The sequence below is a fragment of the Dasypus novemcinctus genome, chromosome 20 (assembly GCF_030445035.2).
Source record: "Dasypus novemcinctus isolate mDasNov1 chromosome 20, mDasNov1.1.hap2, whole genome shotgun sequence".
Lineage (NCBI taxonomy): Eukaryota > Metazoa > Chordata > Mammalia > Cingulata > Dasypodidae > Dasypus > Dasypus novemcinctus.
The window spans coordinates 22289724-22307784 of NC_080692.1; the positions used below are offsets into that span (position 1 = coordinate 22289724).

Genomic DNA, 18061 nt, shown 5'->3' on the forward strand with positions numbered 1-18061 from the left:
TGCCTTTATATAAAATAAGAGTTGTTGTATATAAAAGTATTGGGCCACACTTTTCCTTGAGGTTTTTTAGAACTTGCTTCACTTTCCTCTTACCTTAGAATGTTGTTGAAGTCTCAAGCCAGCCTGATAGTATCCTTCTCATAGGTGAATTGAAATTTTGTTTGGATGCCTATTGATTAATTTTATCATTTTTAATTTAAAAATTCTTAATCCTAGAAATTCAGTCACTTTACCAAGATTCATATTAGTTATAAAACACTTTCCTGGATTCACATCATTTAAGAAACATTTTCATCCATGATCTATTGGGATCTATTGGGATCTTTCCTTTCTTACATTCTTTTCTTTAGAGAAACCAATTGTGCATTTGTTGGATCATCTTTATCATCCATATCTCCCCTTTTCTCTCATATTCTTAAAATCTTCCATAATGTTTCACTTTAACTACTTTTTTTCAGGTTCATCCTCCATGTCACTGATTTTGGCCTATCTTTTTTCCTTCTATAATTCTTTTGCTAAGATGAAATTAATATACAGATCACATAGCATATAAATTGTTCTATGGTTCTTGGAATTTTGTCAAAAGAAAATAAAATATTAACTGATTCCAGATTTTTGTAACTATAAATATTAGAATTTCTAAAGTAATCATTAAGAATACAAATATTGGGGAAGCAGATTTGGCTCAAGGATAGGGCATCCGCCTACCACATGGGAGGTCCAAGGTTCAAACCCAGGGCCTCCTGACCCATGTGATGAGCTGACCTACATGCAGTGCTGATGTGCACAAGGAGTGCCACGTAGGGGTGTTCCCCACATAGAGGAGCCCCATGCGCAAGGAGTGCACCCCATAAGGAGAGCTGCCCAGTGCGAAAAACATGCAGCTTGCCCAGGAGTGGCATTGCACACACAGAGAGCTGACGCAGCAAGATGACACAACAAAATGAGACACAGATTCCAGGTGCCGCTGACAAGAATACAAGTGGACACAGAAGAATACACAACAAATGGACAGAGAAAGCAGACAACTGAGGGGAAGGGTGGAGAAGGGGAGAGAAATAAATAAAAAATAAATCTTTTTTTTTAAAAAAAGAATACAAATATTGTGTAAAACTTCCAAACTAATTTAGGAGAAAATGAAATGAAAAAGTGTCAGTGCAAAAGATGGTAAACAAAGGAAAGGAAAATAAACACAGAACAATCAAGAAAAATAGAAAGTTAAAAGGAAATGTGAGAGAAAAATATCCAAATATATCTGTATTGACTGTATATAAATGGACACTCCACCTAAACATTATTTGTCATAGTGGGTGAATGACAAAAGAAATCTAGGAATCTATTATTACAAGATACTAACCAAAGCATACAAATGAAACGTTAAAGTAAAATATTGAAAATAAACTGGAATAATGAACACAATGTGACAAATCAAAAAGGAAGTAGGAAAGAGGAATAAAGAACAAATGTAGCTAATAAAATACAAATAGCAAAATAAGAAACTTAAATATGATATTATGAATGATTACATTAAGTATAAATGAACGGTATTAGTCAGCCAAAGGGGTGAATTTGGTTGGTTTTTATAAAGGGTATTTATTTGGGGTAGGAGCTTACAGATACCAGGCCATAAAACATAAGTTACTTCCCTCACCAAAGTCTATTTTCACATGTTTGAACAAGATGGCTGCCGGCGTCTGCGAGGGTCAGGCTTCCTGGGTTCCTCTGGGCTCAGGGCCTCTGTTTTTTCCACAAGGTCAGCTGTAGACTATCAGGCAGACAACTCTGTTTCTTTCCCCAGGGCTCCAGTTTAAGACTTTGGCATCAAACTCCAACATCAAAATTTCAACATTTAGAACCCTCAACTCTGTCCTTTGCCACCCTTGGTGGGTGGGGACTCAATGCCCTAATGACGTGGCCCAATCAAAGCCCTAATCATAACTTAATCATGCCCAGGTACAGACCAGATTACAAACACAATCCAATATCTATTTTTGGAGTTCATAACTATATCAAACTGCTACACTTCACCCTCTGAATTACCAAAGGACATTACAATATTTGAAAAAGCCTTAAATCAGTAACAATGCAAGTACTAAATCATGTCACAATCAATTTAAAGAAATAGTTTGTCTTGGAGCAAAGTCCTGTCTGCAGTAGACCTCTGAAATTTACAAAACAATTTATCTGTTTCCAATACACAAATGGACCTAGGATAAACATTTTCATTACAATAAGGAGAAATTGGGAGGGAAACATGAATTAGGGGCCCACTACAGTTCAGTAAACCTGCAGGGCATCTCCATTCAATTTCAGACTGAGAGTCATTCTTTTTTTTAAAAAGATTTATTTATTTATTTATTTATTTACTTCTCTCCCCTTCCCTCTCCTGCCCCAGTGTGTTCTTTTGTGATTGCTTCTATCCTTATCAGTGGCACCAAGAATCTGTGTTTCTTTTTGTTGAGTCATCTTGTTGTGTCAGCTCTCCAGGTATGTGGCTCCATTCTTGGGCAGGCTGCACTTTCTTTCTTGCTGGGTGGCTGAGAGTCATTCTTAAGATAACGGTTTCTTCTCCTTGTTGCCTTATGGGAACCCACCCTTTCCCACATGCTTGCCTAATGCTCATTTTCTTGGTTCCACCCTCAACAAACATCTGGGTGTTGACCAAGCTCCAGACCACTCCCTCCAAGAGTGTTGGGGTGATTGCCACATCTTACCCAATCTTTGGGTTAGAGTTTTAACCCCCCTCACACAGTGAAGTGAAGAAAACATTCCCCCTAACCTCTGGCATACAGGCTCAACCCTCTCAGTGCAATGAGTTCACCACCTGACCTTCCTTAACCACTGGGGGACAGGTCCATCCCTCTCAGACCTGTGGGGTGCCAAGCTTAACTGCCCTAATCCTTGGGGAATGTGCTCCACCCTCTCTGTACTCTAGGGCAGCAAAAATCTCCCAGAACAAGAACATCCACCCTCTTCAATGGCTGCGGCAAATTCACCATCCTTGCACACATGGGTGGGGTTCTTCTCTTGGTCCAAGGTCATGTCCTAATTCCAGATCTCAGCTTCCAAGGTTTTCCTCTTAAAGCTGTTTCTCCTTCAATCTCTCCTTTCCATGTCCCTGTTATTCCAGGCTGACAGTGGTTTTGTTCAGACAGCTCTCTCAAAAGTCTGTTGGTTTAGCATGCAGGAAGCAGGGATCCAAGCCATCAGACAGTAAGGCTTTCCACAAGTCTTTCTGACATACCTGCATTTTCAATCCTGATTTATAAGTGTCCAGTTTAGTTAAGTCCTCCAGTGGGGCAGTTTCATCAGGGAGCTTGATTTCCAGAGGCTTGGAATTTCCAGAATCAGTTTCAGTTTTCTTTGTGCCTAATATTCAGTCTTCAGTATATCTCTCTCACCTAGCATTTTGCTATAAACTGCAAGCAGAAACCAAGCTGCATTCTCCAGGTTTACTTTGGAAATTTCTTCAGCTAAATGCTCAGACTTGCCATTTTCAAATTCTGCCTTCCATAAAACACCAGGCGTTAATCTTGCTAAGTTCTCTGCAACTTTAAAATATGGATCACCTTTCCTCCAGGTTCCAATAATTGTTACACCATTTAATTCTAAGGCATCATAAAAAGTCCCTTTATCATTAATATTGCTATCATCAGTCTTTTCAAAGTGACCTAGGCTTTTTCCATCAATCATCTCACAATTCCTCCAAAAAATACCCCTTACCCATTTATAAAACTGTTCCAGCATTTTGGTAATTGCAAAAGCACTATCCTACTCCTGGTACCAAATTCTGTATTAGTCAGCCAAAGGGGTGCTGATACAAAATACCAGAAATTGGTTGGTTTTTATAAAGGGTATTTATTTGGGGTAGGAACTTACAGATACCATGCCATAAAGCATAAGTTACTTCCCTCACCAAAGTCTATTTTCACATCTTGGTACAAGATGGCTGCTGATGTCTGTGAGGGTTCAGGCTTCCTGGGTTCTTCTGGGCTCAGGGCCTCTGCTTTTTCCAAAAGGTCAGCTGTAATCTACGCAGCTCTCTAGGCTTTGCCTCTCTCCACAAGGTCAGCTGTAGACTATTAGGCAAACAGCTGTCTTTTTTCCCAGGGCACCAACTTAAGACTTTGGCATCAAACTCCAACATCAAGAACCCTCAACTTTGTCCTTTGCCATGGCTTTTATCTGTGGGTGCCTTAGTGGGTGGGGACTCAACGCCCTAATGACAGGGCCCAATCAAAGCCCTAATCATGACTTAATCACACCCAGGTATAGTCCAGATTACAAACATAATCCAACATCTATTTTTGGAATTCATAACCATATCAAACTGCTAACTGGACTCAAAACACCAATTAAAATTCAGAGATTTTTCAAACTGGACAAAAATCATAACCCAACTTTGTGCTACTTATAAGACACATACTTTAAGTATATGAACATAGATAAGTTGAAAGTTACCAGGTGAATATACCATAAAAACATTAATCATAAGAAAGCTTGTGTGGCTATATTATCATCAGACAAATTAGACTTCAAGGCAAGTGTTATTATCAGAGATAAAGAGTGACTTTTTAGGGAAACAGACTTGACCCAGTGGTTAGGGCGTCCGTCTACCACATGGGAGGTCCGCGGGCCTCCTTGACCCATGTGCAGCTGGCCCATGCGCAGTGCTGATGCGCGCAAGAAGTGCCCTGCCACGCAGGGGTGTCCCCCGTGTAGGGGAGCCCCATGCACAAGGAGTGCGCCCCATAAGGAGAGCCGCCAAGCGCGAAAGAAAGTGCAGCCTGCCCAGGAATGGCTCCGCCCACACTTCCTGTGCCGCTGATGACAACAGAAGAGGACAAAGAAACACGACGCAGCAAATAGACACAGAGAACAGACAACCAGGGTGGGGGTGGGGGATTAAATAAATAAATAAATCTTTAAAAAAAAAAAAAGAGTGACTTTTTAATCTGATAAAAGGATAATTTTCATCAGGAAGACATAACAATCCTAAATTTATGTGCACCTGATAATAGAGCTTCAAAATACATGAAACAAAAATAGGCAGAATGAAAGGGAGAGAGAAAAAAGTCCACAATCAAAACTAGATATTTTAACACACCTCCCTCATTAGTTGATAGAATAAGAAGACAAAAAATCAGTAAGGCTATAGAAGATTTGGACAACAGTATTATCCAACTCGACCTCTTTGATATTTCTAGAGTATTATATTAAATAACTGCAGAATATTCATTTTCCAAGTGCCCCTAGAACATTCATCAAAACAGACTATCTGCTGAGCAATTAGGAAAATATTAATAAAATTCAATGAACTGAAATAATACAGAGTATATTCTCACACCACAATAGAATTAAATTAAAAATTAAAAAAAAAAAAGCAGAAAATATTCAACTCTTTGGAAACTAAGCAACATACTTCTAAATAATTCATTGGCCAAAGAATAAAACATGAGATAAGTAAGAAAATAATTCAAGTTGAATGACAAATGTTAATATAACATATGAAAATAAATGCTATGCTGCTATAACATCACATAAAGAGAAATTTATAACTTTAAACTCATCCATTTCAATGAGCTAGAAAAATAAATAGAAGGAAAGAAATAATATAGATAAGAACAGAAATCAATGAAAATAAAACAGATGTATAGTGGATATAGAACAATAATGAGTAAAATTGATGAAGCCTTTGGAAGACTGATCAAGAAGAGCAGAAAGTAAACACAAATTACTAATATCAGGTATGAAAAATGGGATATCCTTACAAATCCTAAAGATATTAAGTAAAGACAGAAGGATATTATGCTGATAATTTAATGTTAATAAATTTGGCAACTTAGATGAATGAATAAACTTTTGAGAAACACAAACTTATTGAAACTGAAACAAGAAGTAGAAAATGTGAATATTCCTATATCTGTTAAAGAAATCATATTTGTAAAGAAAAAATTTCTCATGAAGAAAAATCCAGACCCACAATGTCTCACAGTGAATCTACTAAACATATAAAGAAATAATATCAACCATATTTAAATACATTCAATTCAAGAGGGAACACTTCTCAACTATTTTTATGAAGCAAGAACAACCCTGGTGCTAAAACCTAAAAAGAACAAATTCAGACCAATATTGCTCATGAACATAAACGCAAAAATATCCTTTAAAAAGTATTAGCAGGGAAGTAGATTTGGCTCAATGGATAGAGCATCTGCCTACCATATGAGAGGTCCAGTGTTCAAACCCCGGGCCTCCTGACCCATGTGATGAGCTGGCCCACACGCAGTGCTGATGCACGCAAGGAGTGCCATGCCACTCAAGGGTGTCCCCTGTGTAGGGGAGCCCCATGAGCAAGGAGTGCACCCTGTAAGGAGAGAGCCACCCAGCAGGAAAAAAGTGCAGCCTGCCCAGGGTTGCAACACACACACAGAGAGCTGACGCAGCAAGATGATGCAACAAAAAAAGACACAGATTCCTGGTGCTACTGACAAGAATACAAGCACACACAGAACACACAGCAAATGGATACAGAGTGCAGACAATGCGGGGGGGGGAGAGAAAGAAATTAAAAAATAAATTAATTAAATAAAAAGTATTAGCAAATCAAATTTAACAAGCTATGAAAGGGTAATGAATCATAACTGAGTGGGACTTACCCAAGAAGACAAAATCAGATTAATTTTAAAAACAGTCTAATTCACCACTTTAACAGAATAAAGGGAAAGTCACATGAACATCTTAATATAATTTTTTTAAAAGCATCTGATAAAATTCAACATCTGCTCATATTCTCAGAAAATTGGGAATAAAAGGGAGGTCCCTCAGAAATAAAATATATTTTCTAAAAGCCTACTATAACACTCTCGTCACTTTTATTTAACGTAATACTGGAGTTTCTGGTAAGTGCAATAAGGCAAGAAAAATAAATTAAGTGCATAAATATTGGCGAAAAAGTAACATTTTCTTTATGCACACTGGTATGATTATATACATAGAAAATCCAAAGGAATCTAAAAACAAACCGTTATAACTAGTAGGTGAATTTACCAAGATTACTGGTCAATATACAAAAATCAACTATACTTCTACATACTAGCAGTGAACAATTGGAAAATGAAACTAAAAAGCAGTAACATTTACAAAAGCATGAAAAACATCAAATTTCTAGGCGCAAATCTAACAAAGTACAAGAAAGACTGCTTCACTGAAAATAACAGCATTTTTCAGAGGAAAAAATAAAGACTTAAATGAAGAGATACACAATGTTTATGGATTGAAACATTCAGTATTTTTAAGCTGTTACTTAGCCCTAGATTGATCTATGGATCTCTAAATTCAACAAATTCCCAATAAAAATCTCAGCAGCCTTTTTTTTTTTTTTTTTTTTAGAAATTGACGTATTCATTCTTTTGTTTGTTTTACAGACAGGGTAAATTCTTTGTGTACTATTCTCAAAACTATCTCAAAAAAAAAAATCTCAAAATCTGTGAAATAGTAGTTGTGCCACCCAAAAAAGAAATAAAAACTCCAAGCAGATAGTAAAATATAAAGAACTAGAGAGGATGCAACTAGAGTTTAATATTAGAGAGTCTCTGAGAAGGGATTCAAGTATCTTCTAACTCGAGAGCCTCATTCAAGGAGGGTGTTAAAGTAATAGAAAGCCAAACAGAAATCCAAAATTTGATTAAAAAGAGTCTTCTGAAATACTCATTCTAAAATGTATATGACAAAGACAAGGAAATATTGATGAAGAAGGGAAAATTTAAGAACTTACTCTCTCATATTTCAAGATTTTCCAAAAAGGTATATAAATTTAGACTAGCATATTATCATAAAGATAGGCAAACAGACAATGGGGTGGAAGAGAGGGTCTAGAAATGAAGCCACACAAATACAGGCTCTTGCTGTTTTAGAAGACTGCTCGATGTGATTCAAGGAAGGAAGAAGATGTTTTTAATCAATGGTGCTAGAACAATTGGGTACCCACTTGTAAAAAATTAACCCATGACCCCTATTTCATACTCCTATTTGATACCACGAGGAAAAATTTATTTAAGATGAACTATGGAACTAAACATGATGACTAAAACTATGAAGCTTCTAGAAGACAGTGGAGAAAACTATCTTACTGACACTGAGATAGAAAAATATTTTTAAACAGATGCAAAAAAGGTTAACCAAAAAAATGTAATGATATTGAACTTCATTAAAGTTCAAAGCCTATGCTCATCAATAATCACATTTAACAAGTGAAAAGGCAAGGCACAGACTGGGAGAAAAATATTTACCTTGCATAAATCCAACACAAGACAGATATCCAAAATACATTAAGAATTCCTACAAAACAATAGGAAGAAGACTTTTTTTAAATGGGCAAAAGATTTGAACAGGAACTTCACAAAAGATGATATCCAAATAGCCAATAAGCATTTGAAAGGAGCTCAAAATCCTATTCATCTGAGCAACACAAATTAAAACCACCAAAAAAAAAAAAACCACCAAAAACTACTAAACCTACCAGATTGGTTAAAATTAAAAAGATGGACAAGACCATGTGTAGGTAAGGAGGAAAAGCAACTGGAATCTCATACATTGCTAGTGGGAGTATAAGTACAATCCCTTTGGAGAACTGTTGGACAATTTTGTTTAATAAAGTGACAATTCTACTCCTAGGTTTATACCCAAGGAATCTGAGTGTATATGTTCACAAAATGATATGTACAAGAAAGTATATAGCAATTTTACTCATAAAATCCCCAAACTGGAAACAATACAAATATCTATTAATAGGAAAATGGATAAACAAATTGGATATTTATACAATGTAATGCTTATAGTAGTTTTTTTTTAATCGTTACATAAGAAAACTGTTAAATAAAAAAAATGTGGGAAGTGGATTTAGCTCAATGGATAGAGCATCTGCCTACCATATGGGAAGTCCAGTGTTCAAACTCAGGGCCTCTTGACGCATGTGATGAGCTGGCCTACACACAGTGCTGATGTACACAGAGTGCCGTGCCATGCAGGGGTGTCCCCCATGTAGCAGAGCCCCACGCACTAGGAATGCATCCCGTAAGGAGAGCCACCCAGTGCGAAAAAAGTGCAGCCTGCCCAGGAGTGGCACCATACACACGGAGAGCTGATGCAGCAAGATGACACAACAAAAAGACACAGATTCCCGGTGCCAGTGACAAGAACACAACGGACACAGGAGAACACACAGTGAATGGACACAGAGAGCAGACAACTTGGGGGGGGGCAGGGAAGGAGAGAGAAAAAAATTTTTTTTAAATAAACACAGATTCCTGGTGCTGCTGACAAGAATACAAGCTGGCACAGAAGAACATACACAGCGAATAGCCACAGAGAGCAGATGGGGGGAAATGGGAGAAAAATAAATATAAATAAATATTTTTTAAAAATGGTAGGAGAGGGGAGTAGATATAGCCCAAGTGGTTGAGTGCCTGCTTCCCATGTGTGAGGTCCTGGGTTCAATCCCTGGTACCTTCTTTAAAAAAAAAAAAATGGTAGGAGAAGCTTCTGCTGTCGTTACTGGCCATGCCCCATACGTCCCAGAAAGATGTGGGGCCAGTTGTACTCTGACCCTTTTCTGTAGGGACCAGATTAATACCTATACACATACTGGGATGCCTGTATGTCAGAGCCCATCTATCAGGTGGGAACAGGAAGCTTGTGTCAGGCTCTCCTTCCCAGAATTTGCCCTACAGGCAGAAGCAGGGTATAGACAGCTTAAAGCAGTTTAGAGATAATTAAGTCTAAATTATGCCGTACAATTATACACTTTTAGACTTCAAAATAAATGTGGGGAGAGACACACAAGAAGAATGTTCTCTTCTCTTTTCCCCATATTGATGTAAGCAAATGTAGTCCTTTGAGTGGCAGGAAAAAGCCAACCCACTGAGGATGCCAGATCTCTGACACCTGTGAGCCATTGATGCAACCAGCCCAGGAGTCTCCCTCCCTCCAGAGGGAGAGAGTGAATGTCCTAATAGTTTAGGTCATTTTAGCTACATTTCCTATTATTGTGATGGAAGTCATTATTATTTGTCTCCAAAATAAATTTTACTGCTTTACCTCAGTCACATAGACCTGTGAAAGGCATGGGAGGGAAAAACTCTGAGAAAACCAATCTTTGTGTAGAAAAGGGCCCTGGGAGTGTGTGGAAGAAAGTCCATAGAGGAGAGAGCTGGAGAAGAGGGAGCCTTCAGTCTGTATATGCATCAATAGATGATCTGGGATTAGCCCATAAACTGTGCATATGCAGACCACACTCAGAGAAGCTTAAGGAAGTCTTCAAGAACACAAACTATGATATCATCACCACCTAAGTCCCAAACTAATGTCAGAATGGCTATAAGAAAAGCAGATCCAAAATGAATAGCAAAGGCTTTCAGTGAACTGACATTGGAACCAGCATCCACAGAAGGGAAGACAGAACTTGAGGTCTGAACTTATATGAGTTGATTCACTTGTGAAGCAAACAAACAAAAAATCAACATTCTCCAGAAGGTGTTCACAGGGCCCAAAATGTCACTAAGATTTTTTCAAAATGTCCAGGATACAATCCAAAATTGCTCAACATACCAAGAATCGTGACCGACATATGAAGATTTTTCCCATCTGACCATGGGAAAAGACAATCAGCATATGCCATCCCCAAGATGACACAAATGTTGAAATTATCAGAAAAATATTTCAAAGCAGCTGTAATATCCATTCTCTATGGAGCAAAGAAGAACACTCTCAAAATGAAAGGAAAGATAGACTTTCTCAACAATAAATCAAAACTATAAAAAATAACAAAATAGAAATTTTAGGACTGAAGAATACAATATATGAAATAAAAACTTAACTGAATGGGCTTAATAGAAGAACATAAATGACAGAGAAAAGAGCAAATAAAGTAGATTAATAGGAATGACCCAATCCAAAGAACAGAAAAAAAATAGGGTTTCAAGGACTAATGGAACAATATCATTGGAGTTCCTAAAGGAGAGAACAAGATTGAGATAGAGAAAAACATTTGAGAAACAATTGCTAAAAATTCCCTAAATTTGGTGAAAGTTATCAATTTCAGAATCAAGAAACCTGCAAGTCCCAAATAGGACAAACTCAAAGAAAACCACACCCAGACACATCATGATCAAGGTGCTGAAAATCAATTATAAAGAAGAAATCCTATGAATTAGAGTGGACTTATTGATAGTCTACTATAAAACTATTGTGACTAGTAATAAAAGAAATTATAGCACTGAGGTGAAAAAAGTGGCCACAGTAGTTGCTGAGGACAGGGAGAGGGATGAAGAGATATGATGTGGGGGAATTTTTGGGACTTTGAGTTGTCCTAAATGATATTGCAGGGTCAGATGCTGGACTTTATATATCCTGCCATAACCCACTGAATGTACTGGGAGAGAGTGTGAACTACATGGTAAACTATTATCTGTGTGGTACAGCAATGCTCCAAATGTGTTCATCAAGTGTGATGAGTATGCCACAATGATGGAGGATGTTGTTGGTGTGGGAGGAGTGGGGCGGGGGCAGGGTATCCAGGAACCTCTTGTATTTTTTAATGTAACTTTTTTGTGTGATATATATATCTTAAAAAAAATACAATTTACAAAAATGATGGGGTGGGGACTGGAGTATATGGAAACTTCTTATGTTTTTTATGTTTTTTAATGTTTTTTAATGTAACATTCTTTGTGATCTATTAACTTTAATTTTAAAAACTAAAAAAAGCGTAATTAAACAAGTGAGGATTTTTTGTCAGAAACTATGAATGCTGAAAAACAGTAAATTGACAACTTCAGAGTGCTGAAAGAAAAGAACGTAAAATTTTATATTCAGCAAAAATATCCTTCAGGAATGAAGACAAAATAAACTAAGAAAAGTTGTCATTGGCAGATCTGCTCTAAAAGAAATGCTGAAGGAAGCCCTTCAGATAAATGAAGGAAGAGCAAAAGAAATGTAACTATTTGGACATGGATAATAAAATAACTTTCTCCTCTTAAGTTCTTTAAAATATTTATCACTATTGAAAAAAAAATTATTACATTGTCTGCAAGAACTTTTGATATATGTAAATGTATTACATGTAATGGCTATAACAAAAAGAGGTGTGGGAAAAGGTACTTGTATATTTGTAAATCTACATTTTACTTGAGGTTTAGATTCTGTGTAGAATATGAAGATAGGTAAATGTACTATAATCCCTAGAGCAACCCTTGAAAAAAATTCAAAATATTCTATCCAACAAAGTCAGTAGATAAGTTAAAATGGAAAACTAAAACTGATTCAAATAATTCAAACAAATGCAAAAAAGAGGAAAGAGAGGAACAAAGAAACAAATATACAAAAGGGGCAAATAAATAAATAAAAGGTAGAATTAATTCAGTCCTATCAATAATTACATTAAACGTAAATGGTTCAAACATAACCATTAAAAGACAGAGTGTCAGAGTAGATAACAAAAAACCCCCCAACAGTGTGATATCTATCAGAAGACAGATGTAAATATAATGATACAGATAGATTAAGATTAAAAGGATAAGAAAAGATAAATTAGCTGAAAAAAAAAGAATAAACACTAATCAAAAGAGTTAGAATGGCTACATTAATATCAAAGAATTAAGAACAAGGAAAATTATCAGGGATAAACAGGAATATTACATAATGATAAAAGGGTTAATTCACCTTAAAATCCTAAATGTAAACACAACTAACAACAATTTAAAAATATATAAAGCTGACATTGCAATAATTGATACAGGCCATAATACATTTTGTAAAAACCTATAAAATTGTGTGGGGCAAACTACAGTCCATTGTTATCTGTGATGCTTCAATATGTGTTCATCAATTGTAATAAATGTACCACACTAATGAAAGATGTTGCCATTGGGGGAAAGTGTGGGAGATGGAGGGGGTGGGTTATTTGGGAATCCCCTATATTTTTGTTATTACATGAAGCCTCTTTAAAAATAAAAAAAAATTTTATAGTAAAAAGGGAATAAAATATATGAAACAAAAAAAAGCAACTAAAAAGAAAAGTAGTCTAATCTACATTATACTTACAGACTTCAACGCCAATTCCTCAGTAATTAATAAACAAAATAACAGCAAAGAAATATAACAGCTGAGTGACTCTATCAACCAATTTACCACAGTTAAAATATATAGAACAGTTCACCAAACAATCCAGAATAAATTCTTTTCACGTGCACGTGGACCATTCACCAAGCCAGATCATATTCGGAGGCATAAAACAAACTTAAATTTTTAAAAATTAATTTAAACCATGCAAAGTATATCTCTGTCCATTACAGTATTAAATTAGAAATAAATAACAGAAAGATATCTGGAAAATGACCAAATATTTGGAAATTATCAATATATTTTTAAGCAACCTTGGGTCAAAGAGGAAATCTCAAGGGAAATTAGAAAACATTTTGAACTGAATAAAATGAAAATACCATGTATTCAAATTTGTGGAATGCAATTAAAGCAATGCTTAGTGGGAAAACTATAGCATTAAATGCTTCTAAAGGAAAAAAGAAAGATTTTGAATCAATAATCTAAGCTTCCACCTTAGGAAACTAAAAATGAAAAATAAATTAAAACAAAGCACAGAGAAAGAAGAAAATAATAAAGAACTAAAATCAATGAAATCAAGAACAAAACAAAGAACATCATTGAAGCCAAAACTGATTCTTTAAAAAGATCAATAAAATTGATAAACATCTACCCAGACCATGAAAGAAAAAAAAAGAGAAAGACATAAATTAGCAATATTGGGAATAAAAGAGGAGAAATCCTAATTATTATAAATAATTCCATGCCCATGAATTGTACAACTTAGAAACAATGGATACATTTCTTGAAAGCTATAAACTTACCAAAACTCACTCAACACAACAAAAAGAAACAGAGATCCCTGCTGTCACTGATAAGGATAGAAGCGGTCACAGAAGAACACATAGCAAATTGACACAGACAGCAGGAGGGGGGAGAAATAAATAAATACATAAATAGAAAAAATAGATAACTTGAATCACTTTATATCTATTAAAGAAATTGTAGTTAAAAACCTTGTGTCTTTGGGATCAGAAATGGCTCAAGTGGTTGAGCATCTGCTTCCCACATGGGAGGTCCTGGGTTCAGTCCCTGGTGCCTCCTAAACACAAAAACAAAAACAAAACAAAACAAAAACCTTTGGTCTTGGGAAGCAGACTTGGCCCATAGGATAGGGCATCCGCCTACCACATGGGAGGTCCGTGGTTCAAGCCCAGGGCCTCCTTGACCCGTGTGCATCTGGCCCATGCGCAGTGCTGATGCGCGCAAGGAGAGCAATGCCACGCAGGAGTGTCCCCACATAGGGGAGCCCCATGCACAAGGAGTGCACTCCGTAAGGAGAGCCGCCCAGCGCGAAAGAAAGTGCAGCCTGCCCAGGAGTGGCGCTGCACACACAGAGAGCAGACACAATAGGATGACGCAACAAAAAGAAGCAGATTCCCAGTGCTGCTGAGAAGGACAGAAGGAGTCACAGAAGACACAGCGAATGAATAGAGAGAGCAGATAACTGGGCGGGGGGAGGGGAGAGAAATAAATTAAAAATATAAATCTTAAAAAAAAAAAAAAAATCTTTGGTCTTTGTTTCCCAGGCTGCTAAAGACAAATGTCGAAGAAATGGGTTGGCTTAAACAATGGGTATTTATACATCATAGTTTTGACGTTAGAAGAAGTCCAAAATCAAGGTGTCAGCACGGTGATGCTTTCACGCAGACTATGGTGTTCTGGGCTGTCTGCTCGTGACCTTGGGTTCCTTGGCTTTCCCTGTCACTGACCATGCCCTTGTCCTCTCCTTTCTCTTCTGGGTTCTCCTAAGCCTTGTTTTGTTTTTTTTCTGTCTGAATCTCTTCTGCTGGTTGAGGACTCCAGCAATGTGGATTAAGCCCTGACCTCATTCAGTGAGGCCACACCTGAACTAGACAAGCATCTTCCAGAGGTCCTATTTACATCCACAGGAATGAGGCTCAAGATGAAGAACACGCTTTTATTCTGGGGTACATAATTCAACCCACCACACCTTCCCACAAGCAAAACTCCGAGCCAAGACAGTTTCACTGGTGAATTCTTACCAACATTTAGAAAAGAAATAAACCAACTCTGTTTTTGAAATTTAGAAAGGAAAGCCTTCAAATTATTTTTATATATCAAGTGAACTTAACAAAGTTTACATAAAAATAAACAAACTTATCTCATGAGAACAAAAGGTCGATATCAGAAATTAAAGGATGATTCAGTACTGAAAAATAACTTTAAAGTAACTATTTTAATTGGTTAAAAGATAAATTCATATAACCATCTTCAGAGACGCTCAAAAATACTTTGTAATATTAAACCTCCATTTCTTCTGTAAAATGCTCAAGAAAATAAGAACAGATGGGGAAGCAGACGTGGCTCAACTGATAGAGCATCCGCCTACCATATGGAGGGTCCAGGGTTCTATACCCAGGCCTCCTGACCCATGTGGTGAGCTGGCCCATGTGCAGTGCTGCCCTGTGCAAGGAGTGCCGTGCCATGCAGGGGCGCCCCTGCGTAGGGGTGGCCCATGCACAAGGAGTGCACTCCGCTAGGAGAGCCACCCCATGTGAAAAAAGCACAGCCCGCCCAGGAGTGGCGCCGCACACATGGAGAGCTGATGCTGCAGGATGATGCAACAAAAGAGAGATGCACTTTCCGAGTTCTGCTGGATAATACAAATGGACGTAGAAGAACACACAGTGAATGGACACAGAGAGCAGAGAATGGGGGGAAGGGGAGAGAAATAAATAAAATAAATCTTTAAAACAATAACAACAACAAAAGAACAGATGAGTAATTGTTCTAACGTTATACAGTATACCTATAATGACCTGAAAGCCCAGTATCTTCCTAAAAACATGAATAAAGGAAAGAATCCCATTAAAGACAGCAAGCAGGACAAAGAAGTCCACTATCATCAGGTACCAGAAAAAGTAATTTAAAAAGAAAGACAAATTAGATACTGTAAGAATTGAAAAGGTAGTCAATTATATTATTGCATACTTTGAGGGCCAGGGTAAACAAACTTTTTCTTTAAAGTACTGATAGTAAATACCTATGCTTTGAGGACTGCCTATAGTTTCTGTTCATATTTTTCTTTTTTTGCCATTCTTTTAAAAACATAAACACCATTCTTAGCTCTCAGCTGTACAAAAACAGACTTCAGGTGGATTTGATCCATAGGCTCTAGATTGCAGATCCCTAGTATATATGGAAAAAGAGGATTACTGAAAACATTACCAACCCAAGCAGAATCCAGTCAATTCCATTTTTAAATATGGAAATCAAAAAGCACTCACATTGAAGCAACTAGTAGCTGCAGAAGAAGCAGGACGATGACGGAGCGAGTGGGCGCTGCTTCTCTGCTAGCTCGGTGATGCAGGAGGGTCTGGAGCCCTGGAGGAGCCCAATGGGGGGCGCAGGGCGGTGGCGAAGAACAGGCGTTGGAGGTGTGTGATCTCGGGTTGGGATCCGGCTGAGGCTTCCCAGCCAGCCAGCCTGCACTGCCACCCTCCAGCAGGGCGCTGATGCCCAGCAGAGGATTTGCCTCTCGGATGCCCAGCTCAGGCTGGGAACCAAGGATGCCCAGGAGCAGCTTTTGCAGAAAGATGCCCGGTTTCGGATCAAAGGGGGAGTGCAGGATGTCAAAGAGATGCTGAACTCTGGCAAGGAGCAGAGCCCGGGGCCTCAGAAGCCCCGGCAGGCGGTGGGGTGCTGGGGAGAAGATCAGCTCGAAGCGGAGCTGTCCTGCGGCCCTCGTGAGCCCACCCATCGGGATGGTGACTCTTGCTCTGAAGCTCCCCAAAGCCATCCCGGTTCCACCACAGGAGGCCACGGTACCACTTCATGCCCATCCTGCTGGAATGAGAGCAACGTGGTCAGTAACCACCAGGCCAGGTAGAACCTGTAAGATCTGGCCCAAGACCGTGACGTTATAGCTCCTGTTTCTAGGAAAGAGACACACTTTGCAGCCCCGGGCAGCCTCCTCCACCATGGGGCTGGGCTGAGCGGTTCCAAGCTTTCATTGTCCAAGACTCCGTCTCTCACCAAAGTTGTCCATAACGATTCATACACAGCCCCACTTCTCCCTCCTCTATTCAAACACAAGTCCTGGACTCCGGTGAACAAAGAGGAACCCCTTCAAGAGCCTGTCCCAGCCCCCTGGAAGGCACCAAGATGACTTGGACCATCTGCACCCTCCAGTCACCAAGGGGGACATCACTGAGATTTTCTGCATGTGTGGCGCCCCCACACCCGCTTGGCTGGTCCACCCTGGAGCAGCGGAAGTGGTCTTTGTGAAGAGGGACAATGCCATCACCTCACTTAAGAAGTACAACAACCAGGGCCCGGGTGGGTAACCAATCAAGTGCCACCTTCGCAGGCATGGCAACGTTTCCTCCGCAGCCCAGCCCACCCTGCCACGGCTGGGTGACGACGGCCCCTCAGTGGAAACGAGCGAGCTGCCTCGGGGCGTGATGTCTGCTCCTCATCCAACCGTCCTGCCCAAGTGGGCCCTGACTCCGTCCTGAAGGTGCCCCTCAAGTCCTCAGGGGCCACATAGACCCTAGAATTCAAAGTCAGGCTTTGGGCAGGGGTGCAGGGCAGCCCGAAGTGGAGGCAGAGGAGGATGGCTCTGTTCCCCAAAGCAAAGCTGTGGTGAGCGGGACCGAGGCCCCCGTGCGTGGGAAGGCTCGCCGGGGACAGTGCTCTTCCTTACTGGACCGGACCGCCTCCCGTGTCGTGGTCTCTTCTGCGTGTTAACGTTTCCTGTCGTATGTTTTCTTTTTTCCCCATCCATCCCATTGCCCAGGTAGGCTTGTGTTTCTCGGCCCCAAACTGAATTCTTACCAGCAGCAGAGCACTAAATTCTCTTGGAGGCCCTCTTGTCTCCGTGGACGGCAGGGCGGGGGCTGTTGAAGAAGGCTGCTTTCTCCGGGGGGTGAGGGTGCCT

The 18061-nt window shown here is 39.0% G+C and overlaps 1 pseudogene; it reads left to right on the forward strand.

Moving 5' to 3' along the window:
* Positions 1–16519: 16519 nt before the first annotated feature.
* Positions 16520–17770, forward strand: LOC101414648 (polymerase delta-interacting protein 3 pseudogene; annotated as a pseudogene).
* The last annotated feature ends 291 nt before the right edge of the window (positions 17771–18061 follow it).